The sequence below is a fragment of the Malania oleifera genome, chromosome 6, assembly GCF_029873635.1.
Source record: "Malania oleifera isolate guangnan ecotype guangnan chromosome 6, ASM2987363v1, whole genome shotgun sequence".
Classification (NCBI taxonomy): Eukaryota; Viridiplantae; Streptophyta; class Magnoliopsida; order Santalales; family Ximeniaceae; genus Malania; species Malania oleifera.
The window spans coordinates 76,867,264-76,872,882 of NC_080422.1; the positions used below are offsets into that span (position 1 = coordinate 76,867,264).

Consider the following 5,619-nt stretch of genomic DNA (forward strand, 5'->3'; position numbering starts at 1 on the left):
GGGCCATGAGTACCGAGTCAAGCACACAAAGAGAGGCCATGTACGTGAGCCTTGTGCGTGTGTGAATGAACCCAAGAGCCAAGCATTTTACGTGGATCGTGACTTTTACAAATACTTTGATAATCAGTGGTCACTGTGGAATGCGATCTTAGACTTATCCTTGATACAACTTGACACTTCTACACTTGGAAGCACAATTCAGAACGAGTCAAGTTTTTGGCGCCATTACCGAGGACCAATTGGAGTCATCAAAGTATTTTTCTGATTACAGAGAGGGTGTTTATAGAGCTGTGAACGTCTTCACAGCCTGGGTGACATCTATTTCCTCTCCTTTAACCAGTTTTCTTTTATTTTTCTTTTTGTTGATATCTATTTTTGTTTTATTTCATTTATATTGAGTTTGTATGTCTGGTTGGGTTAGAGATAACACATTTAGACTGGTTAGGACAGACTCATCAATCTCATCATCGAGTGCATTTGTTTCACTTGATTCACTCAAATCATCATCTAACACTCAGAGCATCATGGTTGAAAATAAACATCATGATAGCGAGAACCCTAACAGGACCCTCAGAGAATACTTGCAGCCTATTAGGACCAGCACCCCATCTTGCATTATTCTACCTTTGAATGCAAATGCTTTTAATTTTAAACCCAGGATGATTCCATTGCTACCTCATTTTCATGCATTGAATCTAAAAACCCTTATTTGCGTATCAAAGAGTTTGAAAAAGTGTGTTCCACATTCATGGATAGAACATGCACTGAAGACGTCATAAGATTAAAACTGTTTCCATTTTTGTTAAAAGGCAAAGCTAAGACCTAGTTGAATTTCTTAAGATCAAGGTCCATTGGGACTTGGTAAGAAATGCAAACCGAGTTTTTTAAAAAAAATTTCCCATGTAGAGAACCAATGCCTTGAAAAGACAAATTATGATTTTTTGCCAAAAGGATGTGGAAACATTTTATCATTATTGGGAATGTTTCAAAGACCTTTTAAATGCATGTCCTCACCATGGATATGAGAACTGAAGGGTCATTAGTTTTTTCTATGAGGGGTGGCAACAAAAAATGAGGCAATTTGTATAAACCATGTGCAATGGTGAGTTTTTCAACAAAGGGTCTTAAATTTTGAATATTTTGATTATTTAGCTGAAAACGCCCAATCTTGGGATGTCTCTGATGTGTATGATAGATCTGAAAGGCAAAAATGTGTTAGTAGGGGTGGTAAATATCAATTGAAAGAAGCTAATGATTTTAATGTTAGGCTTGCACTATTTTCTTTAGGTTTAGATTCCATTGAGCTTAAGAAAGTAAATGAAATGCATGTATTACCATCATCTTTCGAACAATGCATCATATGTGAGGACCCAGGGCATTTGACTAATGCATGCCCAACAATTCGTGCTTTAAAAGAGGTTTTGCTTGATCAATCTAACCCAGTGCATATGGTTTCTAAGAATTCTTCAGGACCTTATTCTAATACTTACAATGCAAGTTGGAGAAGTCATCTAAATTTCAGCTGAAAAAATGACCAAGTGGGGCCATCTACACAGGGACAAAGCCAATATGCTCCTTATGCAGTAGCTAGCCAAAGCTTAGGGCACTCTCATTTTGCAAATTAGCCCCCTCCAATGCAAAGAAGGGGAAGGGAAGACCCCTTACAACAGCAACCTGTTAGCTTGCAACAGTTTATGCAGAGTTAGAGCATGATCAACAACCAAAACTCCTAAGCCATCAATGACATCTGAGGGAACCTCACTAGAGTAACCACTACTTTGAGTAACCAAGAGAATGGAAAATTCCCAGCTCAACCCCAACCCAATCCACAAGGGCAAATTCAATCATCTCAGAATACTGGTGAAGGGAGCAATGTGAAATAAGTGAAAGCTATTACAACCTTGAGGAATGGTAAGGTTTTGGGTGACCTTGATCATAGTGCAGGACTTTCAGGTAAAAAGGCTAACCCTCCTCTAGATAGTGGTGAGTTAAAAACTTTAAATTCAAATAATGATGCATGTCCCATAACTGCACCTTTTCCATAGCATCTGCTTTCTTTGCACAAGGATAAACAGCATGCTGAAATCTTAGAAATTTTTAAGCAAGTTAGGATCAACATTTTACCTCTTGATGCTATAAAACAAATTCCTGCTTATGCTAAGTTTTTAAATGATTTATGGATTGTGAAACGCAAACTAAATGTGCAAAAAAAGGCTTTCCTCATCGAGCAAGTTAGTGCTATTATTCAAAATCACACATCACCTAAGTACAAGGATCTTGGGTCACCTACTATTTCATGTGTCATTGGAAATTCTAAGATTGGGTACGCCTTGGTAGACTTAGGTGTGGGGGTCAATTTGCTACCTTATAGTGTGTATGAACAATTAGGGTTAGGGAAATTAAAAGCCACTTCAATCCCTTTGCAACTTGCTGATAGATCCATAAAACTTCCTAAGGGTATTGTTGAGGACATTTTAGTCCAAGTAGATAAATTTTATTACCTTGTGGATTTTGTGGTATTGGATTTGAAAGTGTCATCTCACGCAAATTCTTCACCACCTGTGATTTTGGGGAGACCATTCTTAGCAACTTCTAATGTCATAATTAATTGTAGGAATGGTGTTTTAAAGTTGAGTTTTGGGAATTTGACATTAGACCTAAATGTGTTTAACACTTGTAGGCAACCCCAAAATCTGGAAGAACTTCAAGAAATGAACCTTTTGGAAGCCATATTGGATAAAGATCATTTCTTGTTTAAACAAGAAAATCAATTGGAACATGGTTTGTTTGAAACCTTGGAGAATATTGACTCATCTAATGCTAATTCAGAAAATCCTGTTGCAGGTAACAAAAAAAACTCGTTGTGGGGACTCAAATTTGGAGACCGGCCACTTAAAGCCATAAACTAGTCACCTTCCGATGAAATTCCTCCTGAGCCTCCAACATACCATGATGTTTTACTTTTCTTTATTTCATTTTTCATTATTTTGTTTTATTTTATTTTTAGGTACATTTTTTTTTAGTTCTATTTTTTGTCCTTTACTTCTCTACCCAAGTATTTTTCTATTTCTCTCATTGTTTTCTTTTGTCCTTTAGTTTTTATTTTTTATTTTTTACTTCCTAGGATTGCACTCATTTCAAAGCTGTTCAGGTACTTCTTTTTCCTTTTCTTGTAAGTAATTTCTCCTTTACTTCTTTGCTCGTCTTATAGTTGTTTTGCTTTACTTTAATTGTTCTTTTTGGGTAAATTCTTTCATTTCTCCTACATAATTGAGGACAATGCTACATTCTAGTTGGGGGTGGAAGAGAATTTACTTTGCTGTTTGCATGCTTTAAACTTATGTTGGTCTACCTTAGGAAAGTACTGTTATTGAGCTCAAAGCATGCTAAATTCCTTATTTGTTAACGTTACATGCCTAAATATTTTTTTTTCTTTTTGAGGATATGGAACATGTAGGATGTAGTGCAATCAGAGTTTAAATCAAAAGACGATTTTATCCATTTCACTTAGTTTCAACCAAGGAAAGGATGTTGAAAGCCTTGCTAGACACACTACACATGTCAGAAGACTTAGAAAGACTACCTTAGGTCATTTTGGTTGATGTATACTTCAGTTGTTTGAGACTTTAATGAGCCATATCCTAATCTTTTAGAAAAAAAAAATGGGAGAAAAAGAAAGAAAAAGAAAAAGCTTGAAGCAAATGAAAACAATAAATAAGCCAAGGATCAATTTCAAAAAGAAAAGAAGAAAAAGAGAGAAAAAAAAAATCAAAAAGAGGGAAACAATTGTGTATTGGAAAGGGCTACCTATTACTGGGGTCCTAACTAAACAAAAAAGTGGGTATCTTTTAAAGTGTAGTAGCTTGAAAGCCACCATTGTATATTCATGCACTGAAAAATGGCTACCTACTACCGGGGTCCTAACTAATCAAGAAAGTGGGTGCCTTTTAAAGTATAATAGTGAGCAAACCGCCAATACAGTGGTTTTGAACTAGAGTAAGACCCTGCGGTTGTCCCAATTTAACTATTGTGATTGAAACCGTTAACATCTTTTGGTAGTCAATCTTAGAATTCCAGCCTTATTTTCATGATACGTGAGCTTTGTTGCTTTCCAGTACCTTTGTTGGTTTACTAAATGGTGTATAAATCTCTTAGTTAATACTTAACTTGGGTTAATTTGTTTCCTGTGTTCCTAAGCTCATTAAGCATCTTTTAAGGCATGTGATTTTCATGAGTTTTGGAATTGTAGTTGCTACTCTCTTGGTATGAATGCATTCACATTATTTGCTTGAAACGAAAAAAATGTTAGTTGGGGGGGGGGGGGAGGTGTGATTACGCATCAAAAGTGCGTAATTACACATTTAAAACTGTTAGTTAAATATCACAATTTCACTTAAATGTTTGATTATGTCCCGTATTTCAACATTGATTTTTATTCGATAATTTACGGATTTTTATACTTAATGATTACAGGGCGCTCTTGGACATTCAAAGAAGAATCACTAGAGCATAAAGACCGTGTATTGGAGTTGCTTGAGGGCAATGGACACCGAGCCATGCACGCAAAGAGAGGCTATGTACGTGAGCTGCATGCGTGCGTGTGTGAATGAACTCGAGAGCCAAGCATTTTACGTTGGTCGTACGTGAACTTGAGCCTGTGAAGAAGCCTTGAAAAAGGAGCTAAACAATGTGGAAGAAGCCGCAAGTGGGTGCAAAAAGAGAAGGCCCATGCTTTTAATTAGAAAGAGGGACGACCACGGGGACTTGAGGCATGCGCTGAGTGAAGAAACCAAAGGAGATGCTGAGCTTGGAGTACAAGGAGGCCCGCATGGATGTGACCCGCCCATGCAGAGTTGCCATTCGCTGGGTTGCGTGTGTGCAAGCTGGGATTGCCAAATTGAAGGGTCGTGTGTGAAGGGCTATTAATTGGAAAAGCAGGCCGAATTGGGGGAAGGGAATTAAAGAATGGAAAAGTAAACAATTGTGGGCTAAGGGTTGCTTTTTGAGTAGGCTTTATTAGGGTTTCTTTTTGGGGTTTTTGGAGGGCAGGAGGGTTTTCTTTTTCTTTGGCCTTGGAGCCAATGCCGCAGGGGGCAGCCTTGCTGCTTGAGGACCCGAGTAGCTCTCTCTCTCTCTCTCTCTCTCTCTCTCTCTCTCTCTCTCTCTCGCTACTTATTTAAAATTTTACTTTATTGTTAATTTAAAATTACATTGTCAAGTTTATTTTTTCAGCATTCACATAGCTACTTATTTAAATTTTTACTTTATTGTTAATTTAAAATTACATTGTCAAGTTTATTTTTCAGCATTCACATATTTAGTTATTTATCTTTTTGTGTCTTATTTTCCGTAGTTGTTATTTCAGCACTTGTTTAATGTTTGGTTTGAAGTTATTATTTGTTGAGAGCATTTTTGTTCGTGCCATTGTTGAGTAGGGAATTAATTTGGGTTACAACATTATTGAGTTTTATTTTGTTTAAGGTATTGAGTAGAGTTATTATTGTGTTGGGATTATTTTATTGTAGCAATGAGTTATTGTGGAATTAATTTGAACCGACAATTTTGGATTGCAAACATGAGTGGTTAAGTTCTACAACTTAGGTTTCAGTTCAATGTTGG

The 5,619-nt window shown here is 36.7% G+C and overlaps 1 non-coding gene across 1 annotated transcript; it reads right to left on the reverse strand.

Moving 5' to 3' along the window:
- Positions 1-914: 914 nt before the first annotated feature.
- Positions 915-1,022, reverse strand: LOC131159040 (small nucleolar RNA R71). Its single transcript, XR_009137655.1, has one exon. It is a non-coding gene; the product is annotated as a small nucleolar RNA R71 (small nucleolar RNA).
- Between the last annotated feature and the right edge of the window lie 4,597 nt (positions 1,023-5,619).